General features: G+C 45.5%; 1 pseudogene; it reads right to left on the reverse strand.

The window, feature by feature from the left end:
* Positions 1 to 1093: 1093 nt before the first annotated feature.
* Positions 1094 to 5476, reverse strand: LOC142584486 (uncharacterized; annotated as a pseudogene).
* Positions 5477 to 15186: the final 9710 nt, after the last annotated feature.

Genomic DNA, 15186 nt, shown 5'->3' on the forward strand with positions numbered 1-15186 from the left:
TCAGATGGTATTGTTTCGACCGGGCATGACAACGATTTCTTCCCGCCTGTCACAGTGCTTTGACCGAAAGCCTAATCATCTTGCTCAAACGTGTTGCCCCAATACTACTGTGTAGTATTGTAGTACTACTACTGTTGACCCAGTACTGTGTACTGTTGTTGATATAGTAGTGTGGAGTTTTCCTCTTCATAAGAGCACAAAAAGCAAAAAAAAATTTACAGATAGTAGCTAAGAGCAAAGTACATTGGAAGATCTGAAACCAGCAATTATTTTTAATTGTCGGGTTGGTCTTCTCCGCTGGTAGATCGCTGTCCGATCACTTCAACGAATTTTGTTTGTGTGTAACTGCAGCAAAAACAAAGGTACTACCATTTCATTGCCAGGACCTTTATGCCCTTCACATACACAAGAAGGACACCAGATAATTGACACTATCAGTTTATAACATGATATTGTTTTGCTCATTTCAGTGTAGGGTGGTGTCTGCGAACGGAATATTTTCTTATTATCAGTCCAGTGTTAGCAGTGAGAAGCACTTCGGTCTACCATCCCCATGAGGGCATTCTAGCCATTGTAGCGCTTTACTCTAGGAGAAGTGCTGAAAATTTGGTGTGCTTGGTCCTTCCCGCAGGTCGTCCATCCATTCTGTTATGGTGACCATCAACGTTGTGTCCGTCAGGCCTCCTCCTCATTTTAGCTTCACCATCGCGAGATTGGACAGAGAAAGGAAGCTTTCTTCACAATCAGCCCCAGCGGGATTCCACCACTCGTATCTGCTGCAATTTGCATTCAGTGGCTGGGCATGCTAACTAAATCCTTAGTTTCGCAATGCCCAGAGCGCGCAGAAAAAGTAGAGCTTTGATCGCTATCAGTACCACGAACCCATGTCAATGCAGGTATAAGTACGTGCAGGGGCTGGGCATGCTAACTTCTGCGCTACCACCTGCCGCCGCCACATCAGATTTCCTATGCATACCTGCTTCTTGTTTTCATCGCAGACGCATGCAGGACAAACGCGGATAATTAATTGGATTGCATTGCAAAAACGTTTATTAAGCCTCAGTAAAGCGCTTAGGCGCGCTTCGGACGTGGCCTACGTCGTCGTCATGGTGGGTGCTCTACGAGGATCCCCGCTCGCCGTTGCCGGCTCGCCGGGCTCCTGCCTAGCCAGCGCCTCGATGACCTGCTGGACGGCCTGGAGTTGTTTTTCTTGGTCGTCGTTCCGCGTTGCTTCCTCACGCTGCGGCGGTATACGTCCTGAGTTAGCTTCGCTTCGATGTTTGGAGCAATCCCATAGCATGTGCTCGAATGTGGCCGTCTCCCTGCAGCACGCTCTGCACTTGTCATGGGGGTGCGATTCTGGGTGCATCCTATGCAAGAGTGCCGGGCTTGGAATCGTTCTCGTTTGTAGTTGCCTGAAAAGCACGGCCTGCGACGTGCTCAGCCCTTTGCAGGCCGACGGGAGCAGTTTGCGGGCCAGCCGAAAGCCTTGGTCAGTTCGTTGTAGCTGGTCATCCGGTCTTTGGCGCTGAATCACAGCGAGAAGCCGTTGCCTTGGGCGCGGTCGGTTAGTCCTCGCGCTCGGGCGTGTGCCGTTTCGTTGTGATTGGCATGCTTCTCCGACGCTTGTCCTGCGTGTGCCGGGAACCACTTGATTCGAGTACTCTTGTCGCGGTCTGCCTGTCGGAGCAGGACGCGTGCCACCGTTGGGGCAATTCTTCCTTTGGCGTAGTTCCTAACCGCCTGTCAGGAGTCGCTGAGGACCATGTGGCATTCTCGGTCTACGATGGCCAGGGCGATGGCTATTTCTTCTGCTTCCTCCACTTGTTTGCTCAATGTGCTGGCGGTCGCCCGCAATTTGCCTCCGGAGTCGACCACCGCGATCGCGAAGCCGTTGCGGCCGGCATATTCGGCTGCATCCACGTATCTGGCGCCGGTGTCTTCCGCATGCAGGTCTGTCAGTGCCTTGGCTCTAGCGCGTCTTCTGCCTTCGTTAAATTCCGGGTGCATGTTCCTCGGCAAGGGCTCAACCCGCACGTTCCGCCGTACGTGGTCGGGGACGGGGCACTTTGGTCCCTGCTGTTCGTGATAACCGATGCCTAGACTGCCCAGGATCTTTCTGCCGGCCTTTGTTGATGACACTCTTTCCAACTGAGCGGCTCTTTGCGCTTCGGCGATCTCGTCAAGCGTGTTGTGTTTGCCCAGCTGGAGGTGACGTTTCGTGTTGATAGTTTCAGGTCGACCGAGTGGTGTCTTGTAAGCCCTCCGGATTAGGATGTCTAGCTTATTCTTTTCGCTTTTCCCCCACTTGTGGAAGGCTGCCATGTACCCTATGTGGCAGAGTACGAAGGAGTCTATAAGTCGGATGAAGTTTTCCTCCTTCATGACTTCCTTCTTGGTGGTAACGCGCTTGAGCAGTCTGGTGGCGTTGGCCGCCTTACCCATGATGCGGGTGACGGTGTCTCCGTTCCTGCCGAGCGCTGCGATCGTCATGCCCAGGACTCGGACCTTGCTGACCGTCGGTATTGTGTTACCATCGCTGGTGCGGATCTTGATCTTTTCGTGTTTTCTTTGCTTCTTGATTCTGTGCGTTTTGATCGGTTGGTAAAGCAGGAGCTCCGATTTACTTGGGGAGCAACGCAGTGCCGTACTTTCCAGGCTTTCTTCGATCGTCTCGGCGGCCGTATGTAGTGTGGATTTTATGCGGGCATCACAGCCCCCTTCCACCCCCAGCGTAATGTCGTCCGCGTATATCGTGTGCTTCAGTTCTTCAAGCTGGGATAGTCTTTTGGCAACTTGAATCATAACAAGATTAAATAGCATAGGTGAGATGACGGAGCCTTGGTGAGTGCCCTGGCTGCCTAATGTCTTCTCGTCCGTCTTCAGGTCGCCGGCTCTGAGCTCCGCCGTTCAGCCGGTGAGGAAGTCTTTGAAATATTCGTACGACCTCTCGCCTAGGTTTACATGGGATACCTGCGTGAGAATGACAGAGTGCGTCACTTTGTCGAAGGCGCTTTCTAGGTCGAGTCGGAGGACGGCTTTGGTGTCCCTGGTTTCGCCGTCGATGTCCTGATGTTTGATAAGTAAAAAATTTCAGTGCCCTCCCACTCTGTGAAGAAAGATGACCAGCAAAGCTGTGTATGTGGGCCCCTTCATGGCGAACTGCACCTCCGCCGTATATCGACCCCTCATTGCACTGTCTTCGGCATCGGCCCACGTATGGGGAGTGCTTAATGCCTGCTTCACCTCCGCCGCAGGCAATGAAAACTGATATCACAGTTCTGTACATTGTATCTAACAGCATATCTAAAGCGTGAAAAATTGATATTATACGCATGAATCTAAAAAAAATAGTAATGTGGAAATACAACTTTTCCACAACCCTTGTTCGCAACGTAATGACTTCACATAAGATATAAATCGGCATATTGGAGTTGTCCGCTTTGAATTCTCTAAAGGATGGTGTTTACAGAACCGCGATATCAGTTCTTGATGCGGAGTTATTAATTTGTAATCTTCGTGCTTCTGTATTTTTCGCACTTAGGAATTTTTGAAAATCTTTTACCAGTATTCAAGCCCTAACTAGAAATTCCGCTTCCAATAGTCACTAGAATTTACCTTTCTCTCCCGAATACAGCAAATTTCATTAAAATCGGCCGAGGGGTTATCTCAGAAAAGAGTTTAGGCGTTTTACGTCTACTTGAATAGGCCGCGTCGGAGTTGGACCCGAGTTAAAGCTTACTCTTAACGACTTCGGTGTAAAAAAAGGAATAAAAGAAAAAAAGAAAAAAAAACCGCCTCAGCCCTCAGTATCGCCGCCTCAGATTTCGTCATGATGGCACCGCCACCATCGGCACGGCTCCGTGAGCAGCTACCCAGCTGTTCACTTTCGTTATCTTCCTTTCCTCGGCGGCAGCGCATTGTCTTGATGCCAGCGACGCCCTAAATCTGCACAATCATTCCGTCATGCGTCGCTTCTGCGACCAAGCAAGATTTCGGCGGCACACGTTCACTGCCGTATTGACACTAAAACTTTAAAATGCCTGCCTTCGAGAAAGCAGCATGAATAAAAATGGAACGCGACTATGTGGCCATGGGGAACATGTTCACGGGGCCATACTATTGATGACAGCATCACAAAAGGCTAGATGTGGTCAGGTTGACTTTACAGGTTTGGAACGAATGACTGACGGGCTAGTTGCTTCATATCACATAAAGAACCGCGCTTAAAGTTAGCGCAGTTTGTGTGTGGTTCCTCCTTTATGTCCCGTCATGAAGTGCTGTTCTTTCTGTGACTTTACAGTTGTTCTTTTTCTGCGTCAGTTACGTCTTCCAAGAGCGTTTACTTGGAAAATGTTTGTTCGCATGGCTCTTACAGAAGCATGTTTAGCCGAAATTTTTTCGCTTGGCTGCATAATCTCGAGCACGGGCTCCAAACTGCTCATTTTCTTTAGCCACGTAAACACCATTACTGAAAAATTAATTAACGTAGCTTTGTTGATTCTGCAAACAACTTCTCAACTTACTCCGCATCTAGATGTTACCAATGTGAACACTCGAATGATAAAATGATGTTAACACTGTTTGTATCGTTTCAATAGTTTTGTTTCGTGCAGTTAAAAGCAGCCGGCATATTGATGGTGCTGTAGACTTCTTATAAAGTAAGTGTGAAAGCTTGAACAGGTTATCTTGGCACAAATCAACTTCATGAGCTTAAGCACATGGCCCAACCTTGCACGTCTGTCTCTACAACCGATTCTCATACATTATACAAGAAGCACCTCAGCGCTACGGTACATCCCACAAGGTGAGCGAGAACATTGTGCGCGCTCCCGATTAGGTTTCTGAGCGTTGGTGGCATCAGGCTCGGTTTCCCGGCATCATAAGGAATAAAAACAGCTTCCTGGAGGAAAGCACTGGGCACATTTTCAGTACTTTGTAATATATGGATCAGCACAGATATGTACGTTAGAACGAAAAGTACTGAAATATTAAGGTGAGGGTTTCGCTGCATGTACTTTAGCTGTCTAATGATAAGATCTAAAGAAAAAATACTGTGATTTTGTGGCATTTATAGCTGACATGAAATATGAGCTCCGACACAGTACCCGCGGTGGAACTGGCCCCTGGACTACAGGGCTACATTGAACCACGATATGCTGGTTTGATAAATACCAGTAATTGGAAAGTTGTTCGCTTTTGAATTTCCTGTATGTCGCCGCCGCTGTGCAGTGTTGGGGGCCCTTTTTAAACCACAAGCACTATGTTTCAGCTAATATTGAAAGCAACTGCATATTTCTATTGGGGGTGGGGGGGCTTTCTTTAGCGTCTAACCACAGTTCCAAAGTTATCAGTTAGCTCAAGATGCGCCTGCATGTGTTCCTAATATCCAGTATGTTGTAACGGATTCAATAGCGAAAGAGCGTTATCTTATCACATTGCGCACGTGAGGCGAATACTGGCGTACATTCACCATCACATTTGACGACCCGAGATTGCGCTGCAATTTACGAGCATTCCAATCTGATGAACCGACGCCTTGATCCGTAGATCGGAATCAGAGGAAGCACTTTGCGCGCCGCCATCGTTATGTTTGAGTGTTATTTTCTTTTCCAGCGCAAGCTCATATTATAATTAGTAACATTCGTGACTGACTCTTTTGGAAGTGTCTTGTTCTTGACATTACTACAACGTGAGAGTATAGAGGTGCTCCATCTTCATTGAGTGAATACTGGGAAACGGACTAGGCCTTTTCTTCCCACGAAACACGCAAGCAGCTATTTGATGTCTAAAAGATGTCTTGAATGGCTAATTCAAAAGCCTAGTAGCTGTCTTGATCAAGACATTTTGTAGCCATGGACGTCTAGAAGTACTTCAGTAAGCCCTGCTAACGTTACGCTAAAAGTTGGCTAATGGACAGCTTGACAAGAACAACTGAAGACTTTTATTAGACGTTCTCTCAAATTTTTGCGGCAGCTGTTACAGTAACACGATGTTTGCCCACAGTTACAATTTATTTTAAACGTGGCATGGACATCAGAAAAAAAAGTTTATATTGTCGGATAGAGTGATGAACAGGTAGTTTTACCAGATGTGAACCATGGGAATAATGTAGTACAGCCTCATTGGTCAATTAGTGCTTTTTAATTAGACCAATCAATTGAATGCCGCCTGTCAGAATTATTTTGCAAATAAAGCAAGATCTGTATTGTATGCTGATATAATAACAATATTCACCCATTGACCTAAACAAGAACATCTCTGCGTGAAACACGTCATTACTGACAAAACTTCGCCCTGCTGGGTCTCTGCCAAATTGAAATAGTTTCTAGGAAAGAAAAATTTTGTCAGTGATGCTGCAGTTCAGGCAAAAATTACATCCTGGTTTCAGCTACAGGGGGCACAATAGCCGTACACCAGTATACGAAACAACTCTGTGCTACAATGAGTTAAGAAATAAAGGATAGTACACATCTGGAAAAACACTCTGCAAACCACTCTAACTAGCAACATAAATATATTTTTTCTGATGTCCATGCATCATTTAAAAGTAAATTGTAACTTTGTGGGTGCCTCTTGTAAGGTAACGCCACATGCATGCACAGCATCATGCAGAAATAATGGCGAGTTCTTCGGCATACCATCCATTAGTGAATTCCTTGTACGTAGCATGTTACCAGAACTGAAAGATAAATCATAATTTGCTGTTATTTTTTTCATAAACTGTAAGATGAGCTTTTCATGCATAAAAGATGATTGCAAGTGAAAATGCAGCAAGACATCAACTTCACACCATGTCACATACTCATACTTTATTACCTAATAAATTAGAAAAGATGCAGGAAGTGTAATTAACAAGAGTGACAAATAGCAGCAAAGGTGATCATGGATAAATCTTGAAGATGATTGCCGCCGCTGCCAGAGTAGGCCAGCCTTCGTAGGAGAGCACTTGCTGCCCACAAAAGCTTGCGGTCACAGGCCACGCGTGACGGTTCTTGTAGACATAGGCAAGCAATACCTGCACAGAAGAGGAAAAAAAAGCGAGGGAGGAAATGGGAATGTTGAAATTGGAACTTCAATTAGCAATATGTTCTAAGTAAGAAGTTTGGCTCACATTAAAAATAAATTTAAGCATTCGTTTCTTTTAATTTACGGGTATCTTAAGGTATGTATGTGATGATGTTTAAAATTACTAGTATATTCCGTACCATAAGAAGCCAACAAACACTGACACCAAGGACAACATAGGGGAAATTACTTGTGCTTAATAAACGAAATAAAGAAACGATAAATTAATGGAAATGAAAGTGGATGAAAAAACACCTTGCCGCAGGTGGGAACCGAACCCACAACCTTCGCATTTCGCGTGCTATGCTCTACCAATTGAGCTACAGTGGCGTCGTTTTCCCATCCACTTTCTTGGGTATTTATGTGTCCTAGCAGAACCCTGGGAGTATTAGCCAGCACCACAACTCAGAGACCTTGTTCCTGGCATATAGTCATTAAATTGCATAGCAGAGTCAAAGTCAGCCTTCAAATTATTATATGGTGTTTTGTGGCTAAAAAGCCACTTATCAACCTGTCAAACAAGTCTGAGAAGCTTCCTGCAAAATATAATCCATTTAAAACAGTAATTCACTCTGCAGATAAATGATGTACTAACTTAATTAAAAAGTTAAATAGCGTTTTATATTGTTGAACTAAAAGCAAGTTTGGCATTTTGTGCTGCGTAGCTGTTGCCTTTCTTTCAAACTTAAACATGACACAGTAGAGTAAGCAGGCAGCATGCAAAGGAGGTCTGGTGATAAAGTAGTGTTCCAAAGCAACACTCCTAGCTGGATCAATCACTTTTGTTGATATATTGTCATGTGACCCTAATTGGCTTAGGGCAATACCTACCACAAATGATGCAACACCTTGGATGATGCGTCATACAAAATTGAAGGTATCTCATGATGTGATCAAACGATAACATTGCCCACTGTCTTGGAAGTGTTAACGTGCTGTTTGGCAAGAAAGTGCAAAGTGATTCGCATAGGTGGCGAATTCATCAGTGCATCTATAGCCTCAGGTAATTCTGAGCATCTATGTTTACTTGCAATTGAGAAGCCACTGCACACAATAAGGTGCATTCAAGTAATGGTCCACGCTGAATAAATGCCCACCTAGTGAAAAGGCAAATGTGGCAGGCTAATGGGCCAGGGCAAATAGATTGCTAAATTCTGATAACACCTCCAATGATATTATTGAAATCGGTGATAAGAAACAGCACAGGTAAAATTGCAGTTATGACAAAATTTTAAAAGCACCTCTGCAAACTGCTGGAACCCTCAGCATTATGCCTGTTCTACACGCACATGTTGCAGCGCAATCTATATCTCAGACACAGGCGCCTCCACACATCACTTTGTGATCTCCTCACAATAAGGTTAAAAAACAGTCTGGCACAGGCTACCTGATGTGATTCATTTTGCAAGCGCCAGCCAAGTGCTGATGGTGGTAGAGCGAAATTGAAGTTTGTCCTTGTATGGACGCCTCGGCCCATGTTTTATCAATTCTTGCGGCAAAGCACACCTTTTACAGCACACATAAATCTTAAATTAGACTGCTGATGCTGTACAGTAAATTCCTGCAAAGAAACTAAATCACACAGAAAACATTTAGAGTACCAAACTAATCAAATACTGGCTTGAATACATTTGTGCATTAGGGAAGCAAGGTGTAATGTACACTGTTGTAAAAAATTTTTACTCATGTATGGAATACTTCTATCACACAGCAGAGTTAATTTGCGAGTTCTTACATAGCAATAACTGTCTACAGGTAAGTTTTGTAAGGCTTAGGGAAACTAATTAGTAGTAGAACTGTGTATGTACACTGGCACTGAGAAATTGGTTAAAATAGTGGCAGCTTATAATGGACCAGTGCAAAAAAAATGCCCGTTTGTGAGACACCAACTAGGTATTTTACCACGAAGCGCTCCCTGGCCTTAACCCATATAAAAATCACTGGGACGACCAGAGAGGGTACAGTACATTGGCTTACACTGATCACGACGAGGTCCCGTCATCCCGCTAGCGCCAAGGTACAAGAATGATGTCCAGCCGTCTATAGAGTGAAAGGGACAAAATAAGATAGCATCAAGTCAGTTGAAAGGCAGATTCGCAATTACAAATAAGGTGACTCAGTCACAGTCATTCATCAATAAATGCCAAGCTGTCGTGATTTCACTACCAGATGAAGCGCCTACTAGGTTAAAGGTTTTGCTGCTTATTTGGAACAAAACACAAGTGAAATTTGTACATGAGCAGACGATTTAATTTGGAATTGTATAGATGAAGTAAACATTGCAGTTATATTTTTGTTTTGCTATAAAGTGGGAACGCTACAAACTGCATAGTCACTGACACACGCGCGCACATGCAAGAACACCCGCCGTGGTTGCTCAGTGGCTATGGTGTTAGGCTGCTGAGCACGAGGTCGCGGGATCGAATCCCGGCCACGGCGGCCGCATTTCGATGGGGACGAAATGCGAAAACACCCGTGTGCTTAGATTTAGGTGCACGTTAAAGAACCCCAGGTGGTCAAAATTTCCGGAGTCCTCCACTACGGCGTGCCTCATAATCAGAAAGTGGTTTTGGCACGTAAAACCCCAAGTATTATTATTATTACATGCAAGAACAAAAGGGCACAAAATAGGGTGAGTTCAGCCTGGTTCAGCATTACAGCTAGCGCGTCGTCTTCGAATGCACTCCTTTCGGTTGGTTCGTGCTACGTCAACCACAAAGACTAACAAAGCAGGGCAAAGTTCTGACTGGTGTTGCGGAAGTCGTGGAGCGCGGTAGTTCTGAACGGCTGAACACAAGCAGAACCCTCGTATAAAAGTAATGACGAAAACTCGCAGGGCAGAAGAGCCCATATATCAAGAATTGTCGCAGGTAACACCAAAAAATATTTACATTGTTGACGAAAAACGAAGTGCAATGTATTTCACCTACCAGAAAAAGTGTTATCCGAACGTGCGACGTAAAAAGACGCACCGAGACACGAAGGCGGCGAACGCAGATCCCGCCATTGTGGTAGTAAGCCGTCGGCGAAAACAGGCAATACAGCCGATGTCACGAAGCACTGATGCAAAACACACGGCAAACAGCATCAGCACAGCTAAATGACTCCAGTTAATATCCAGTATAGATGTACAGAACGGCTTAGAATGACGCACAACTAGATAACGAACCCACGACCGAGACATTGCGGGCGGCAGTGGCCGTTTTTTAAAACTTCCTGCCTCCCAGTGTTTCCAGCACAGAATGAGATGTCCGACAAATTTGGATTGTGCCGCCGAAGTGATGGCAGCGCGGTGTCTCTGTCACACCGCTGTGCAACGCCGGCGTTTCGCTTCTGCTGCTGTCATATACCTGCGGCGCGAGCATAGAATGGTTTCCAGGCGTCGTGTGCGCGCCCCGTATGGAAAACAATAACACGCGCTTGATTGTTGAAGTTCTGGTGTGAAATTATGTAATATTAAAGCCAATTAACTTATGTTGCTTCCAACAAGTTCGATTTGCCTGTGGCGTTTTTTATTCGCTAACGCTGACGGCCGACGGTAACCGCACTTTAACACGTCGTTTGGCATTTTATGCACTTTTAGACAAAAAGATCTAGAAAAGTTCTTGAGTTAGACATTCTGAATGTGTTTACCAAAACAGACTCTAGTGACACTAGTAGGGGGTTTTGCCGCAGAGAGAATATATACTAGCATATTCCAAGTGCAGAAAATTTATATGCTTATTAGTCGGCTTTCACCTCATGGTAAGAAATTTCAATAAATATATACTTATGATAATTAGAAGCCTATCCGTTTGACAACGTTTCATCTGAGTTCCTCTTTGCAAGGTGATACAGACTTGCAGGTGGTTCGTATCTGGGACCCCCGACATATGACCAACCGCCAAACAAAAGGTTATTCCGAATGTTTCATTTCAGGAAGGTGTGTTACCCTCCTGTCTTTCATTCCCGTTCGCAAACACGCATAAGATGAAAGAGCTGCGTGAAGAGCGTCCTTAGTCCATGCCAACGAGCTACCGTAACTCACTTCGCCTATATCGCTGTCATTTAGGCTTAGATAAGTATATATATTTTTAATCGACACATCACGAGTCCAAAAAGAGCTGCCCGCGACCAACCCAGCTAGGTTTCTTTCATTTCAAACTTCGTCGTAGCGGCTAATAGTAGCTCACGAAGCAGAGCTCTGAGTGGGGATATGGCAGAGAAGGTTTTCTATATACTGTCTCGTCACCCACCGAAAATTGCCCGCCGTGCTACTGGCCATTCCTAGAAAATTGTATATGTGACGCCCAGCCATTTGTAACACAGCAAATTCGTTTTGCGAGGGGAGAGTCCAGGTGAGGGACCGGGTGGTTATGGAGATAAAGACACGCTATTTTCTGCAGTAACTGAGGAATGCATGAATTAATGCCTTCATTTCTTGAGAAAAAGGAGGAGCAAGCATCAGTGGAAGCAAGTCTCAGCAGATTCGGAAAGAAGCGGGGGACAAAGAGGAAAAGCTGGGGCCCGGGTGGCAGGCGAAGTCGCAGCTTAGGGGCGAGAGAATATAAGCAAGAGTTGGGGAAACCAGTTGAATTCCAGTGTAGATGTGTGATGTGCCGAGTAAATGATTGGAGTCACTGCCCAGCATCCGTCCTTCGCGGCAGTATAAGCTCCCGCCGTTCTTGGCAACAAACCTTTACTAAAAACCAATCTTCGCAATTACTTATTCATCAGCCATGCCTAGCCACGTATTCCTTAGTGGCAAGGTCTGTGGATTACAACTACGCTGTCCCGACAAGTTACGACCATAACGTGACGCTTGCGGTTGCGGATGCCATACTCTTGACTCTTACTATACTACTACTATACTGCGCGAATACTATAAACATGGGTTTACTGCGCAAGTTAGTGAACAGACATTTTAGAACCGCGTTTTTCGCCTTACATACGCTAAACGCAAGCACCATTGCAGCAAGTTACAGCGCGCGTCCCTTATGGAGATAAGGGACGCGCGCTGTCAGAGACAGAGACAGAGACGCGAACGCAAACATAAGAACGCGTTAGAAGACATGGTCTTGGGCCTCGTGCCAAACATATCCAAGCCAACAATATGTTAACAACCATGCAGTCGATTCTATGCAAAGAGGTTATGTATTTAAACTTCTGGAGTGATAGTCCAATCCGCCACCTACAGGAGCGCTTGAAGCCGCCGAGGGCCACATTGTTAGAGGAAAAGGAGCGCGGCCACAGTACGTGGCTGCGGTATACACGCGAAGCAACCTGTGCTTGCGGTTCTGCGATTAAAAAATAAATTGAAGCCCTTTTAGGATGTATATCAGTCCGCCACTGTGTGTCGCTGTTGTCAAAAATTTCACGGGGGTGGGTGCCCTGTTTTCTGTGTACAATATGTTGCGAGAACTGAAGAACACTCGTTTCCTGTTTTCTTCATTTAGTACCCTGCCGCGTACATCGGCACTGTGATACCCTTTCGTCGATACGTGGTGCCGGCCTGTATTGACAAAACGACATGACCTCGATATATAGTATCCTTATGCCATTTCTTTAAAAAAAAATCACTATTTGTGTGAATGAGCGTTTTTAGTTTAAACCTAGAAAACAAGAAAAAAATATTGAACGGTAAGTCCCATTTTTGTCCGGCATTTCAGTTCTAGCTGAAAAGAGTCGGTGAAAGCAAATTTACAATAAAGCTAAGGCGACCCACAATCTGCACGCAGCCGCAAGCCTACATGCACTCCAATGAGAATAACCTGCCAAAGTTAAGGTCATGTGTCAGCTGGCGGCTGAAGCAATCTTGACTTTTTTTCGTTTCCGCATCCGTTCTGCCTGCGTCTGCGGCAAAAACGTGAAGTGGGAAGGCATATCAACAGAAATTGGCGGAGGCAGGTGGTAGCGTAATGGTTAGCGTGCCCATCTCCCAAGTGAAAAATGGTGCATTTGGGCGATGGGCTCGAATCCCGGTGGTTTGTTTTTGAAGACAGCTTTCTGTGCTCTCTGGTGACGGCGAAGCTCAGAATGAGGCGGCATCCTGACGACAACGGTTGCCGTCAACGTAACAGAATAAGCGGGCGTGCAAGGTCACCCCTAAAGCCGGAAAGCACATTCAGAAGAAATACACTATGCACTTGTCACACAAAAAAAGAACGTGGCGAGTAACGAGCGGTGTTGTTGAGCGAGGCTGTAGACGGACAATGTCACCATAGACAGGACCACGGTACAATCCTGGTGCTCAGCGGAAATATATATCGACAGCGTGTCAACTAGCGCGTAATTGATACTTCATTAAGGTCGTTGCGTGTTTGTGTTGTGTCTAGCAGGAGCGAGTAGTGTAAGAGATGACACTGGAGAGAAGGCGGTGAAAGAAGTCCGCGAAAAGTAATCGAGATTAGCCATATTGAACGTCGACGCCATGTTGAATAAAGCCTGCGACTTCAATTGCTCAGTCGCCAGAGAGGCACGGTGGCATTACGCCAGTTACAAACCGCAACTTTTCCTAATCTTGTCTCTCTCAATAAATTCTACCCACACTGTTATGCAGATCGTTGCCCTGGCTGTGGCAGCTCGCCCACAATCTTCCACGTCACGATTGAGTGCACTGCAAACCCCTTTCCTCCCTTGCCAACTCTCCTTTACCCCCTACGCAATAAAGAGCTGTGGGACGATGCCCTCCGTGACGGATCTCCCGAGGTCCTCCGAGCAGTGATACAACGGGCTCGAAACATCGCCGGAATCATCTTAGGGACCCTGGACTGAGGGTTCCTCCCACACTGCTCTCGCCATTCAGATATTATTAATAAAGATGTTTTACTCTCTCTCCCTCTCTCTCATTATCCCGGCATCTCTTCGCCCTTTTGCTATGAGAGACTGTTCGTGCTTTTCCATGTACATCTGCCCTTTGTTTATCCATACCCTGATATATTTGTATTCGGCCACTCGGGGTATTTCACGCCCTTGTATTGTAAGCTCCTGATCAGTTGTATCGTTGAAAAACATCCCACCGGACTTAGCTGCACTAAAACTGAAACCTAAACTGTCTCCTCTCTCCACAGTAATTACCCAGAGTTTGCAAATCTTCCTGGCTATCTGCTAACAGTACAATATTGTCCGCATACATTAAACCCGGTAGTCGTTGCTCAACAACCTTTCCGCCTAATCTGTACAACAGATTATACCCTAGATTGCTTCGTTGTAACCTTCTTTCCATACTTATCATGTAAAGCATGAACAGCAGCGGTGATAGAGGACAACCTTGCCGTAATCCTTTGTGTACCTCGACAGTTGTCGTACTCTTAATTCCTTCCCATGTTATTTCAACCTTATTTTCTCGATATATTTTCTATAGAAAATCAATTACCTCATGACCGATACCTTCACGTTTAATATGTTCCACAGGAGTTCCCTGTTCACATTGTCGTATGCACCAGTTATGTCCAGGAAGGCTAAATACAGAGGTCTATTTTCGGGCTTAGCTATTTCTATGCACTGGTTAAGCACGAACAGGCTATCATCTAAGCGCCTACCACTTCTGAACCCGTTCTGAAGTTCTCCGAGTATTCTATTACTTTCTACCCATGACTGCATTTTTAATTTCACCGCCTGCATCGCCAGCCTATATATAACTGATGTTATCGTAATTGGTCGGAAGGATTTTATGTTCTTATCACCTTTCCCTTTATAAATCAAATTCATTTTACTCTGTTTCCAGCTGTGCGCAATTTGCTTATTTGTTATGACTGCCTCCAATGCTTTTATCAGCGTTTCCTTGCTTCTTGGCCCAAGTTCATTAACTTGATTGGAATTTTGTCTATCCCCCTGGCAGGCGTGCGGGCACCAGCGGGAAGCAAAGCGGATGGTTGGATGGATGGATGGATGGATGGATGGATGGATGGATGGATGGATGGATGGATGGAGATGGATGAATGGATGGATGGGATGGATGGAAGGATGGATGTTTTGAGCGTCCCCTTTGGAACGGGGCGGTGGGTTGCGCCACCAAGGTCTCGCTACTATGCTGCCTACCTAGGTTAAACAATGAAAAAACACACTATGAACTACCACGTCCAAATTTTCTGATTCCCTATTGCGAACTGTGCTTTTGTACGTCTCCGTCTTTTGTCG

This window comes from Dermacentor variabilis, chromosome 6 (assembly GCF_050947875.1).
Source record: "Dermacentor variabilis isolate Ectoservices chromosome 6, ASM5094787v1, whole genome shotgun sequence".
NCBI classification, from domain to species: Eukaryota; Metazoa; Arthropoda; class Arachnida; order Ixodida; family Ixodidae; genus Dermacentor; species Dermacentor variabilis.